Source organism: Mastomys coucha, unplaced genomic scaffold, assembly GCF_008632895.1.
Source record: "Mastomys coucha isolate ucsf_1 unplaced genomic scaffold, UCSF_Mcou_1 pScaffold15, whole genome shotgun sequence".
NCBI lineage: Eukaryota > Metazoa > Chordata > Mammalia > Rodentia > Muridae > Mastomys > Mastomys coucha.
This window is the reverse complement of record NW_022196897.1, coordinates 33,712,508-33,727,696: the sequence shown is the minus strand read 5'-3', so window position 1 is coordinate 33,727,696 and position 15,189 is coordinate 33,712,508. Positions and strand designations below refer to the sequence as shown.

General features: G+C 35.3%; 1 pseudogene; it reads right to left on the bottom strand.

Moving 5' to 3' along the window:
* Window positions 1–205: 205 nt before the first annotated feature.
* On the bottom strand, window positions 206–320 carry LOC116092794 (annotated as a pseudogene).
* Window positions 321–15,189: the final 14,869 nt, after the last annotated feature.

Sequence of the window (15,189 nt, the reverse complement as noted above, 5' to 3'; positions counted from 1 at the left end):
GTCGTCTTGGGCTCTTTACTTGCCATGCCTGTCCAAGTGACTACCTACCAGAGTTGTCTGTCTCAGGCTCACTCCCACTGAGACCCTTAGTTCCAGATGGGGTTCTTCTTGTTTCTAGGATGCTACTCATCCTGGAAGGCCATAGATGCCTACTTGTTGCCAGACAGGTTTTGGCAACAAGCTCTCTTTGTTCAGGGAATATTAAGCTCTTAATCTTTCAGAAGTTCATAGGTCAGAACACTAAGCGCATCTGTCCTCTGTGCCACTAATTGATGGACAAGAGACACAGAAACCACACCTGTACTGCCTCTATGGGCAGGTAGTCTACTGTTCAAAATTGATTCACAATCAGCTAATTCATCTAAATTAGCCTTTGATTCAAAGCTGTTTCTTCTGTGTTATTTTTTTTAACTATTATGTGATCCAATAAGCATCTTATTTCTTTTGATTTTACTGTGATGTTAGTTTTATTCAAGATTGTATTGATTTTGTCTTTTTTCATAATAATAATTTGCTTGGGGCCTTACACCATTAGAATATATTTACTTATGTTATGTAAGAAAATAGCTTACTCTGATATCAACTTATAGATCCGTGTCAATTTCACTCTCTTTCCTTATTCTACTCACCAAAATAATTTCCAAAAATTTTATCTCAACTTCATACTCTTCCTATGTGTTACTATACTATTAACTCTTTCTAAATATTTGACTATTAAAATATAAATATCCTAAGATGACGATTCCCCCCACCTTGCTTACACTACCCTTCCATGAAGCACAATTTGTTGCTTACAATGGAATCACATAAGAAATACCCAATAGCTGTTTCCTTACAGGATTGATTTGGTTGAAAAGCTTTACATGTATATTGTAATTTAGTTTCTGTGAATTTGAATTAAAAATCAACTGTATGTACAAAGAAAGGGGAGTACATATAAAGAAAGTATTACAGATTTTGAGATATACAGAAAGGTCACTAAAGGTGCTAAATCCCCATAAGTTAAATAATAAGTTCATGAATAGATCATCTATATCCTTTTATTATGTACTCATTTCTTGATACAAAAAATATGGTATCTACATTAATTACTAAGTCTCATTTTCTTCTCTAACTCAAAGATGAAAGGTATTCTGTTCTCATCTCAAATACTTCACTTACAGTAGACTATTGATGGTGCTTTAAGATGGCTCAATAAATTATTTTTTTTTTACTTTTAATACTTTGAGTAATCATAACTTTTTAAAGACTTTTTGTATCTTGTAGTCTGTTCACAATTTTCTGGATGCCAGCATGCACTCTGATCTTATGGAAGTCATTAAAGTTATTCACGTTTAAATTTCCTTTTCTCTGAGATAGGGAACGCAAGGCCTTCATCCTATTGACATTGCAACCATCAAATAAAATAATGTGTGAAAGAGGCAAGCTGAAGGGAGTGGAGTGTTGATTCCTGTCTAACTGCATTTTTTTTTCAGAATTGTTAAAAATTTAATGATCTCTCATCTTACATTTCCTATGACACGGTATGTAATAAAAATGAGGGAGATGCTAGACTCCAAGAATCCTAGGATACAAATCTGCATTCTCCTCTACTAAAAAGATCAGTTCAGCTCAAGAAGAAATAGAGGAATTATATCATGTGACAATCAAAGGTATTGCTGGTGACAAAGTAGCAATGTTTCCCCAGTAGGGTGTAGAATCTACTAGAATATGAATACAAAAAGAAACTTTGATATAATATGCATCAATACAATGTCATGGATAGATGTTAGATATATTATGTTAGGAAAGGTGACATTTCTCTTAGATTTTGTGATGATTTTGTGTCCTGTACATGACAACTGTGTTAAGTTGATGGATAATGCTTCAGGTTTGAGATGAAGACATGTAAGAAGGGTTTCCTCAGCAGAACATACAGCAACAATCTAGACAATGAAGGATAGTAAAGTATGTAGTAGATGTCAGCCTATGCAATCTGAAATGTGAGACATAGATTAGTCTAATCTAAGTTTATGAAGAAATGTCATTTTCACCTTACCTTTTGTCCTCCATAGAGCAATAACCAGGTACATTTTCAACAGTGTGTTCTAATTAGAATTGTAGCAAGATCCATATTCTAGAAAGTCTCAAGTAAATAAAATAGATAAAGCTGTACCTGAGAGAGTAAAGACCATGCTGAAATGTGTGTTTTCTGACCTGAGCATTGACATTTCAATCTTAATTACAATATTTTCTAGCTTTTTACTAAACTTATAAAATAAGTAGATAGATGTTTCATTATTTGAGACACCAATACAGTTGAAGACCTCTTTCTATTTGGGATCCCATGGAGAACAAGACACCACTGAAGCAATTAGTCCAAAGTTGGTACTTAACAAATATTCAGCAGGTGAGGCTACCACTGACATTGTCATTATAGGACATGCAATCAGTTAAGAGGTACATAGATTTTTGATGACCATGAATATCCCTCACAGTAGTGAGCCCTGGGAGAAATGGTGTAAGCAAGGATAAAAATTCCTGTCATATAATGTCTGCCTCTAAGGAAGAGTGTAAAGGTTTACAGACACTTCAGTAGACATACATAAAGATGACACAGACCTATAACCCAATTAAATATGTTACATGAGTGTATCCTTTCAACTAAACATAGTCCTGTAATCATTCTGTAATAAGAGAGAATTTTTTTTCTGTTTTCTATTCACTAGTTTTTCAACCATTTGAAAAATGTGGGTATAACACAAGGTAAAAAAATTAAATATAGAAAATAAAGGTCATAGGAAAAAATTTGACATTTTTATCATGCATGTAAGATAAACACTATAATAATATCACTAGAGAAAAGTTCACAGTTATTTGGAGAAAATCTGACTGTTCAGATTTGAGAGATAAAGTACATTTTATTAGGAAGCTGCCATAGAAACTGCTTTTCACAGAAAGAGGAAGTTCCCCAAACATACCAGTGGGGGTTTCCCTCTAAATTTACTGCACTTTTACTGGTGTGGCAGAAAATTACACCTTTTGAAGATACATTTACTCAAATGATAACATGCAAAAAAGCAAACAGGTGTATGAAAAAAAATTCACCATGAATAATCATAAGGAAAATGCAAATGAAAACCACAGTGAGATATCACTCATCCCAGAGGGACATGGTTATCATCAAGAAGATTAAATACAGGAATATTGGAGGAAAATATAGAAAACTGTGGGGAGGGGTATGGTAAAAAGTCTTGGAAAAGCTTTAACAAGTGTCCATAAGTTACAGTTAGGGAAGAAAGAGAGGTACTGGTGTACTAGTTAGAAGCAGGGCAACTATATGTTGTATATATAACATATTATATAATAATAGTTTACCGTGGATTTCAAAGTACTAGGGGAAGAGACTCTGATTGCTTTCTCCTTGAACCTTCAATAATCTGAGATGACAGACGGCTTAAACTTGATTTAAACATGCTACAATGTATAAATGCATGAAATCATCATATAGCAGTCCATAAATATGCATATTTTTATGTCTTACATACCAGTTACAAATAAAATTAATTTAAATAAAAACTACATTTATGTGAGTAATCCCTGCCTTTTGGGAACTTTTTGCTCTGACTTCTACAAATGAAGTTTTGAGCACAAGAGATAATTTTTTTTCACATAGTGAAACAGTGTAACTTATTCAATGCTTGCCATTTAAATCAGTGGTGAGTGAAAATGAGCCAGTTTTTGTTCTTCTGGTTCACAGGATAATTGGACCAAGACAGAATCTCTTACTGTAAACACAAAAATGGCAAAGCTACCCTGAAATCCCTGGTGTTGGTCTCAATGTTAAATAAATACTGAATGCACATGTGATAAACAGTCATTTATAAATTTATGGGTAACCTGATGCCATATATATAGAGATACAGACGGTAAAATGAAATACCAATAGGAAGGTTGTCGAAATTTGAAGAAGACATGCTATGTGAGCTGAGTTCTGGCTTTTCACAGAAGGGAGTAGATGGGGGTGATAAGCCTACATGGCATAACAGGATCCAGCTGAGATCTAATTTGGCATAATGCTCAAGTGATGGTAGCAAAGAAGTAGATGAAAGACCTGGAAGACAAATATGGCAAGAGAGAAAGAGATCTGATTATTCATTATTTAAACCTGGGCTTAAAACCTTGGCTTTTTTCCTTCAGAGAGAAACTATATATCTTACAGAGAAGTAGATGCTCTCAGATGGCATGCCTCTGAAATCAGAAGCCTAAAGGAAAGCAGATGGGTATGCAATTTAGTGTTTCCTATTACACACACACACACACACACACACACACACACACACACAGAGAGAGAGAGAGAGAGAGAGAGAGAGAGAGACAGACAGACAGACAGACAGACAGACAGACAGGCAGGCAGGCAGGCAGGCACAGAGAGGCAGAAACTGAGAGACAGAGAGAAAAAGTGAGAGAGATGGACAGAGAGGGGTCAAGGAGAAAGGGAGAGGGAGAAAGGAGAGAGGGTGTGTAAGGAGGGAGTAATGAAAGAGAGAGGGAGGAAGGGATGCAGGGAAGAACTACAGGCAGAGAGTTTGATCTGGGAAGGGCAACAAGAGAGAGCAAGGAGAGACAAAGACAGAGATTTACTGCTCAATGAAAATAACATGCTAAGCAAACACATTGACTGGAATAAAACAGAATGAATGGTTGAGGAAATCTGACCCAGTACTGGTTAAATGATTTGACTTCCTGTATCAAAAAGGAAGTTCTCAGCTCTCAAGTTGTTTATGGTTACTATTTAATTGATTTCATGTAATAAAATGTTATAAATGATATTACCCTAGGAAACTCACCCATAGGTGGTCCATATATACCTTACAATATTCTTATTGAAAAAGGTCCATGCTCTCATTCCACAAAGTACCTTAGGGGGAAAAAAGACAACTTGTTGGCTAACAGACAAGACTTCGCACTGACTCCATTTTATGAATTTTCTGTGTAAACTAGCATTTGCAAAATTATGAGAAGAAAAAAGGAGCTATCTGAGCGTGCCAGCTGATTGTGAAACTCCATCAGTTCTGACAAGAAAAGAGTTCTATGAAAATATTAAATTAAAAAGTAATATATACACAGAGAGAGAGAGAGAGAAAGAGAGAGAGAGAGAAGAATCCTGACTTCTTCTATTATTTAGTTACTGAGTGAAAAAAGGAAAATGAAACAAACAAAACAACAACAAAACAAAACAACTACAACAACAACAACATCTTTTTCCCTACAGCATAGGGGACATTTTAAGAAGAATTCTGCTCATCAAAATGGAGGTAGTATCTCAGGTACCAATAAAACTTGTTTCATAGTCATCATGTCTGCTTGTGAATTGAGTATAGTCATTTTGAATATATCTCTCATCCAAATAGTTACTACTAAAATTAAAACATTTATAATAAGCATGATATTACAGGTAAATTTCTTTCTGTATTGTTTTTCTGGTTGTCTGAAAATAGAGTGGATTTTTCCCTAGGTGGGGGTAAAGAAGATTAAAAAGTGTGTATTGAAGCCAAAAGCCTTATTTGCTGTGAAAATTGCAAATGTTTGCCTCAAGCAAATATGTGAAAATTTGCAATTTGTTGTAGGTGTGGAATTTTGCTATTTTTCACAGTGGAAGAACTGCTCGGTGTAGTTTGCTTTTCTCCCCCTTAGATGTGTGAATTCTCAGAGAAAGTCTGAGATTTACGCATTTTGATGCCAACGATGGCAAGGTGAACAATGACTCTGAACAATAACTATAAATTCAGCTATGCAACTCAAATACTTTTGCTTTCATAAAGATTGCTTAGAGTAAAGAACACTCTCAACTTCATTATAACCTTTTATCTAGCAGAAAGTTCTATTTGAGTTACAATAAGACATTGTATTTACTTATGCAAAATGAAAGATGTCAAAGCAGGTAAATGAAAAAAATCATCCAAGCCTTTATGAATAAGGAATATAAAGTCCTGGACACACAGCCAAAATTAGATGCAGATGTGGTGAACATTGAACCAAAAAATGAACACAAATATTTAGCATTATAATATCATAACATATAAATCTTATAAGATTATAAGATAATAAAGGTATATTCTAATTTAACTGTATAGTGTACATTTCTCTTGGAATTGAACATTTACCATCTATCCTTTAGATAATTAATTACCTATGTTGTTTTAACACACACATGCACATGCACACACACACATCCCTATATAAATTAAAACCAGAGCTTTGTGTGTTCTAGACAAGCAGGCTACCATACTATTGCATACTCTTCTCAGTTCTGTTGAAACTTTCTCCTCATTTGTCATAGTAAAGTAAGATTCCCAAGCCCGTGGATTAACATTGCTAATACATGTACATGTTAAGATGAGTGCTGACTGGTAGCTTCTAGGAAGTTTCAGAGTGGGAGTACAACTCTGTGGTTACCAAGGCACCATTAGAAGGCGGACCACTCAGACCAACTCTTCCCATACTTTTCCTGTGGAGCAAAGAGATACTTGTTCTAGTGACGAGTATGAACCAAGGGTTTTGCTGCCTTCTTTGAGATGTTATATTAAGTCAACTAAACTCACAAAGGAAACTCTAATTTTATTTTCTGGGTTTTTTTGTGAATATTTTCTTTATTTACATTTCAAATGTTATCCCCTTTCCCTGTTTCTCTCCCTATCACATCCTCCCTCCCCTTTCTTCTATGAGGGTGTTCCTCCACCCACCCACCCACTCCCACCTCTCTGCCCTTGATTCCTCTACACTGAGGCATCTATTGAGACTTCATAGGACCAAGGACCTCTTCTCCCATTGATGCATGACAAGGCCATTCTCTGCTACATATGCAGCTGGAGCCATGTGTACTCCTTTGTTGATGGCTTAGTCCCTGGGAGTTCTAGGGGGTCTGGTTGGTTGATATTGTTGTTCTTCCTATGGGGTTGCAAACCCCTTCAACTTCTTCAGTCCTTTCTCTTGACTCCTCTATTGCAGACTCTGTACTCAGTCCAATGGTTGGCTGTGAGCCTCTGCCTCTGTATTTGTCAGGATCTAGCAGAACCTCTCAGGTTCAGGAGACAGCTCTATCAGGCTCCTTTCAGCAAGCACTTCTTAGCATCCACAATAGTGTCTGGGTTTGCTGACTGTATATGGAAAGGATTCCCAGGTGGGACAGTCTCTGGATGGCCTTTCCTTCAGTCTCTGTTCTACACTTTATCACCATATTTTCTCTTGTGAGTATTTTGTTCTCCTTCTAGGAAGGACTGAAGCACCCACACTTTGGTCTTCCTTCTTATTGATCTTCATCTGGTCTGTGAATTGTATCCTGGTTATTTGGAGCATTTGAGCTAATATACACTTATCAGTGAGTGCATACCTTGTGTGTTCTTTTGTGATTGAGTTAGCTCACTATACCCAGGAGGCCCAGGAGCTCTGTTGCTGTCTGCAAGTAGATGAAGTAAAGAGTAACCAGAAACACTTTGGAGCAGCCAGGCCCATCAACTAACTGCTGGAATATCAACTGCAGTATTGCTTTCTGGGAACATATTTTCACACACTTCCTGCTAACCAGAAGTTTCAGAAGGTGTTACAAGTCTATAAATTAAAAACTAAGTTGAATTGCAACTTTAATATGCAAGTCTATATGTAAACACTAAGAAAACTTGTTTTCAATGTCCTTAGAGTAATACTACATTTTTTTTTCTCATACATGTGATAGGCTGATGTCTGTATTACTTCTACCTATGGATAAGCAGACAAAGCACTGGTGTTATCTGTGTAGCCCCTCCCACATGACGTCCACTTTATGAGCAGGAAGGTAGAGTTCTGTGCCTGGTATCCAATCCTCTCCTTCACATGATGCTTTGTCCTAATTCTCATCATGCTAGGAATTTCTACCTCTGACCTGGGTCACCTGTCTGTGTGACAGAAACCTAGAGGGCATCATCACTTTCCAGGTTTACAATTCTTCCACTGATTTAGGGAAATACAATCTTTCCAATTAGTTACATTCTCTGCTGGGGAGAGAGCAAGCCTTGATGATTTTATGTTTGTTTGCTTTGTTTTGTTTTGTTTTTTAAAGTATTTAGTTATTCTACTCAAACTTTGATTTAATTAATAACAGCATGTGAAGACACATTCAAAATGATAGCTTATCATTTGTATTCATCATTGAGAATGCCTTTTAACTTATTGAGTATCAAAATCTCTAGAAATTTAGAAACTTTACAGACCATTTTTGTATCTTACCAATCTTATTTGGAAATACATGAAATTCTTTTTTGATAGGCTTGGATTTTCCAAGATTCATTTCCTTTAAAGCTCTTGCTAAAGTTTTGTGACTGAAACATGGGTAATTATCTGAATTTTGTCAATCTACTTGTCTCAGGTGACTTATCTTTCTACAGGACTAACTGTAGAGAAAATCCAGCAATATGAGGTTCATAACACATGTGCCAGGTATGAAAAGTGAGGAAGAAGCAAAAGAAGTTATCTGTTTCTAAGTTTGTAGCAGTTTAATTCTTATTAAAATTGAAGTTTTATTTAAAAATTGTTAATAACCTAAAGGCAACTTTAAGAAAATTTATAAAGTTAAATGTATTATAGTATAAGTTAATACTAATAAAACTAGAGGAATGTACTTGTTTTATACAAAAATAGCTTCACGTTAACAAGAAGCAATATTACACTTACAAAGTTTATTGTGTGTTTTTGTTTCATTGTGAAAAGTGCTCCTGAAGTGTATATTTTTTTTTTAGTAAATTTCACTTATAGATTATACTCCTCCATTTTCTACATGCCAATAACCTCAAGGAATGTCTCCTTTCTATGTCCTGACCATAGAGTTATCCTTCTTCTTGTCTGCCCAATTAGCTTTATAGGCCTTCCCTATCACCAGCCTAACTGCCTCGGAGCCTTAGATGAAAGTTCCTTTTCCTAGGCTGTTCTATTCATCAGGATGCTAGCAAAACGTAGGTTTGAATAGTTTCCTGCAAAACACCTCCCATTCAACTGATTTAAGGTCTCTAATGAACCATAGGCTGATGGACAAATTTCACTTGGCAGAGCCCCATGGAACTTTGAAAGGATACTCAGGATCACACAGGCTGTACATGTGACTTCCATTTAACTTCAGATACAAGCTGTTTGACAGGAGCAAAAAATATAACAGGATTCTAAATGGAATAACCTAAGAGAATAACATTAACTTGAAATTTCACATGTCCTATGTTAACGGGTTCGGAAAACAAATAAGATAATAATTTCCCATTTTAAAACATCACAATTAAAACTATAGAAAGACTGAAATGTTTAAAATCTTAATTTTTTAAATAAAGAAACAAATATAAAACCCAAAAGCAACTCATATTGTGCCTTACATGAAATTCAAGTATGATAAACAAAGAAGGAGCAAAATATTTTTTTCCTTAAAACAGAAGACTGATTGCAGCTTGCTAAATTTAAAATGTCATTTAGGCATGAAGCCATATCTTGGCATACTTTCTGGAAAGTATCTCTTAAATAATCCAAGAGTTTATTTATTTCCAGACAACTAGATGATCAAGACTCTTTCTGAGACAAGAATATGATATGTTTTAGTAATTGCTGACATTACTTTAAAACATTATTAGCTAGGCTTAATTTATTATCATCTTCACTATTGTGTATGGAGGTGGCACTTTATGAGTATGTCATAGTTCAACAATTCTCTTCCAAGTATCAGGTGGGCTATGAATAAACGTCTGTCCTTTGCAGGTACAGGATCAAGTATGCAAATGGATACTTAGATTTATTTAGTGGGAATTAAGATAATTTTCTTATTGTTACTTTGATTTCCTTTCGCTCAGTTTTAGAAATGACAACACTATTTTCTTTTTTTTTTAGATTTTTTCTTTATTTGCATGTCATATGATTTCTTCTTTCCCAGTTTCCCATAAAAAAATAAAAAATAAAAAAAAACAGACCAAAACAAAACAAAACAAAACAAAACAAGAACAAACCCCTGTTGCCTCCCCCTCCCCCTGCTTGCCACCCCAATATCTCCCACTTATTGGCCCTGGCATTCCCTTACACTGGGGCACAGAACCTTCACAGGGCCAAGGGCCTCTCCTCCCACTGATGATCGACTTTGCAATCCTCTACTATACACATGCTGCCAGAACAATCAATCTCATCATGTATAGTCCTTGGTTGATGGTTGAGGCCCTGAGAGCTCTGAGGGTACTAGTTGGTTCATATTGTTGTTCCTCCTAAGGGGCTGCAAACCTTTCAGCTCCTTTGGTCCTTTCTCTAACTCCTTCATTAGGGTCCTTATACTCAGTTCAATGGATGGCTGTGAGCCTCTACATCTGTATTAGTCAGGTACTGTCAGAGCCTCTCAGGAGATAGCTATATCAGGCTGGCTTGTCCTTCCTTCAGTCTTTGCTCCATAGTTAGGCTCTGCAATTCCTTCCGTGGGTATTTTGTTCCCCCTTTTAAGAAGGAATGAAGTATCCACATTTTGGTCTTCCTTCTTCTTGAGTTTCTTGTGGTTTGTAGATTGTACTTCGTGTATTTCTAACTTCTGGGCTAATATCCACTTATCAGAGAGTGCATACTATGTGTGTTCTTTTGTGATTGGGTTACCTCACTCAGGATGATATTCTCCAGATCCATCCATTTCCCTAAGAATTTCATAAATTCATTGTTTTTAATAGCTGAGTAATACTCCATTGTGTAGATATACCACAATTTCTGTATCCGTTCCTCTGTTGAGGGACATCTGGGTTATTTCCAGTTTCTGGCTATTATAAATAAGGCTCGTATGAACATGGTAGAGCATGTGTCCTTATTACATGTTGGGGCATATTCTGGGTATATACCCAGGAGTCACGAATTGACAAATGGGACCTCATAAACCTGCAAAGCTTCTGTAAGGCAAAAGACACTGTCAATAGGACAAAATGGCAACCACAAATTGGGAAAAGATTTTTACCAATCCTATATCTGATAGAGGGCTAATATCCAATGTATACAAAGAACTCAAGAAGTTAGACTCCAGAGAAACAAATAACCCTATTAAAAATGGGGTACAGAGCTAAACAAAGAATTCTCAACTGATGAATATCGAATGGCTGAGAAGCACCTAAAGAAATGTTCAACATCCTTAGTCATCAGGGAATTCCACCTCACACCAGTCAGATTGGGTAAGATAAAAAACTCAGGTGACAGCAGATGTTGGAGAGGTTGTGGAGAAAGAGGAATACTCCATTGCTAGACAACACTATTTTATAAAGCTATAATTAATCAGGCTACTATTGTAAATCTTGCCTTACTGCCATTATAACATAGGTATGAAAACAATGCATTAACTTATCTAAGAGATGAAAGCCAAGGCTTATTGCACTGAGGTTACTAAACTCTACTCTACCACAGGAAATGTCAACAGCAACAGCAAGTATCACAGTGGATATCCATCATCTTTCCACCTCTACTGAAGTAGATACCATGTTTATGTAATTCCACACCATGGAATAATGTAAGCAATGAAAAGAATCTTTAAATGGATGGAGGGATCAAGAGACATAGGCCCATCTGCTGAGCTTCAAAATAATTTTGACTACCCTTTCTGTCCAGCCTACTTTCACATTATTGACGAGTGATAATTGTTGTCCTAATAATCTATGTGCAGTTGCAAGCACTTTTATCTGCATCTTGATAACATATCATATATGTGAGGGTCTGGGCGAGGAACTAAAAAAAAAAAAGAAAGAAAGAAAGAAAGAAAGAAAGAAAGAAAGAAAGAAAGAAAGAAAGAAAGGAAGGAAGAAAGAAAGGAAGAAAGAAAGAAAAAGGAAGGAAGGAAAGAAAGAAAGAAGAAGAAAGGAGGGATGAAGGAAAAGAAGAAAAGAAAAAAGACAAAAGAAGAGACTAAAAGAAAAGGATAAGAAAGGAAAGGAAAGGAAAGGAGAGGAAAGGAGAGAAGAGGAGAGAAGAGGAGAGGAGAGGAGAGGAAAGGAAAGAAGAGGAAAAAGGAAAAAAAAGAGAGGAAAAGAAAGGAAAGGAAAGGAGAGGAAAGGAAAGGAAAGGAGAGGGAAGGAGAGGAGAGGAAAGGAAAGGCCTACTTTTGTACTGGCATGTGTAAAATGGAAGCACATCCTCTTGTATGCCTCAACATTCTCTCATTTCTGTAAGATCTACCCTTCAAACACGTCACAGCACATCATAGCTGATGTTCAGAAGACTTTCTTAAGGCACCAGAAATAGTGTCCACACTACTTTAATGAGCAACAAGAAGCTATTATTCTAATTAAAAATTGAAATGAGTAGAATACTGTGGTAGTTCAGCTCATTCCTAATAGCACTATACAAAATAAAACAAAGAAAAATCTTTAGCTAATTGAAAACTTATTTGAAATATAGTTTATTTGTTTATGAATTTCAATAGAAACCATGAGTTTTTTCCTTTATGTTTCTTTGTGAGAAAATTTAGTACTTTCTGAAAGTCTTATTGATTTTAAATTGATTGTCTTCTGTCATATAACAGGATTTATAGATCATAGGAATTTGCTATTATTTCTTGATTAAAAAGTCAAATATTGGAAATTGTACATAATGCAGCTTATAGCTAGCTCATATGGTTTTATATATTTTAAGAATATATTTAATACTTATTTCCCAGTGGTAATTTATCAATATTACCCAACAGAAAAAGTACATTTTCAGCATGCAAGTATAATATCATAGCAGAAAACCTGCAAGATGAAAATTTTAAGAAACGAAGATCTTAAAAAACACCATTCACTCTTGTTAATACTACATTGAACAAAGGGGTGATATCCTTGTGAATGCTTAGTTTACATCCAAGAAGCAAACATTTTTTTTAACTTGTGTACATGCGTTTTAGCACATGCATGTTCATGTTTGTGTCTATGTGTGTGTGAAGAACAGTCTTGGGTATCATTTCTCTGGAATGCAATCTAATATATAGATACATTTTATGTATTTATATAGATATACATTAAATATATATTTACATTTTCACTGAGAATTTTACCAATTGATATATACCCCAGACCAATAAATTATTTTAAATTAATATTTAAAATATTTACAAAAATTTATAATCTTTCATTCAGTATTTTGGAGATGCCTTAGAATGTCAGCATGAAATTGAAAATTTGAAATTAGAAACTGGTGAATATTTAATATGCAGGAGGAAAATGTGATTAAAAATTGGTATGTTATCTAAACCTTCATAAGATGACCAATTAGTGTGGTATAAATACTGATTTCTAGGTTGAGTCAGGTCAAAAAACTCAGAAAAACCAAACAATTATAACCAAAATAAATCAGGGTTTTAACAGCTTATACTATATTCTATTTATATGATAGAAAAATGATTTGATCACTTACATAAAAATATAGAGAAATTTTGAAGAAATGTAATGAAAGAGAAAATTGTAATTAAATTACAATCTTGAAAATTAAAAAATTGTAAAACATAAATTACTTATAGTACATTAACAAATACAAAAAGACTGCCTAAATATTCAAGTATTACTTTTGAAAACATTTCACTTTTGATATTGCCTCAGTGTTACATTTTGCTTTAAAACTACTTTGGATGTTGAATGTTGTATTTCTTTTATGATGCAAAATCTTAGTGTGTTGCCCATACTAACCTTTAATACATATACTCTCTTGCCTAAGCATCTCAAGTACTGGGATTATAAATATATGCAGCATGTCCTCCTCAAACTATTGTTGTTTAAAACCACACTCTAAGTTCTTGAAGTTGTATCTATGTGTTGAGTTTTTGTCTTTTGTTTGTTTGTTTGTTTGTTTTCCCTTTCTGGTCAAACTATGTTTCCAAAAGCAGTGTGTACCAATAGCAGGGTATGTGCAAGCATACCCTGCTCTGCATAACCGATGTGATCTTCACTTAAGGCAGCAGCTGCTAGCCCCCAGATATCATGAACATGAATTAGACTTGGTCATGAAGATGATGCAGGAAGTCACTTCTAGATGAAAATGTCTCTAGTCTTCTTCTAAAGCAAAAGAATCAGGAGAGAATTTTAAATATGAAAAGAGCCAGAGACCACTGAGGAGCCCATCTTCTTGGTTTTGCCACTTTTGAGTCAATCCATATTCCTTAATAGTGAAGAATTGCGGCACCATGCTTGAAACTCTACTTCTAAGAAGGAAGATTAAACAAATACACAGTGTGCAGTCTATCGATACATACATTTGATCTTCTAACAAAAGAAATAATATTTTGAATAATATAAGCGCCTGTATTATAAAATGAGAATATTGTAGCCAAAGGCACTAGTACACTTTATCCAGGGCCTTAACAGAGATTAAGCAGTGAAGCTGAGATTTCAGCTCAAATCCTCAGATTCCAAATGTACACTTCTTTCTACGCTAGGATAATGTCTCTCTAATTAATCCATTTACAGTGAGAAGGGAAAAGGCTGATAAAGATTTAAGTAGTGATTACTGAGATTGCCTTGGGAATGTCAAAAAAAATTAATAATGATCCCTTAGCTTGAGCTTCAACTACTCCACTTTAAAGGTTTAGGATTTTGTAAGGTGTCTGTCTGTGTCACTACAAATTTTTTCCTAGGTTATCTCTAATCAGTCCTGTTGCTCAGCCAGATTTGTGGACACTTCAGAGTATTGAGCCAGTGTTAAAGAAATTGCAAGAATAATTGCATTTTAAAGAGGAAAATATATCTGTAAAATGATGTGCTTCTGCTCAGAAGCAGAGAGGCATTGTGACACATGGATACATTTTGGCATCTCTGAAATGGTGATATGAATGCAGTTTACTTGGTTCTCTGCCAAAGCTGTACCTATGTTTCATTCATTCACTCACTCCTTCCTTCATTCAGTGTATTTCTTGTTCTTGAATCAAAGGGTAAAAAATGCTACCATGGCATGTTTGACTTGTTAGATGTGCCACAAAATAAGGTGCATTCCTTTTAAAAGAGGTTACTCTTTGTTTTGATTGTCCCCAAACTCCCTTTGCATACTAGGCTGGCTGTGAAATCACAGAGCTCATTCCTCCTATGTTTTCCAGGTACTAGAATTAAAGGCATGTGCCACCAAGCCCAGCTTGACCAGAAAACTTCTGAGCAAGATCAATATCTTGTTGAGAGTACAATGTTACATCCTACTATTCTTACACTTTGAAAGTATCCCTTTTTCCCT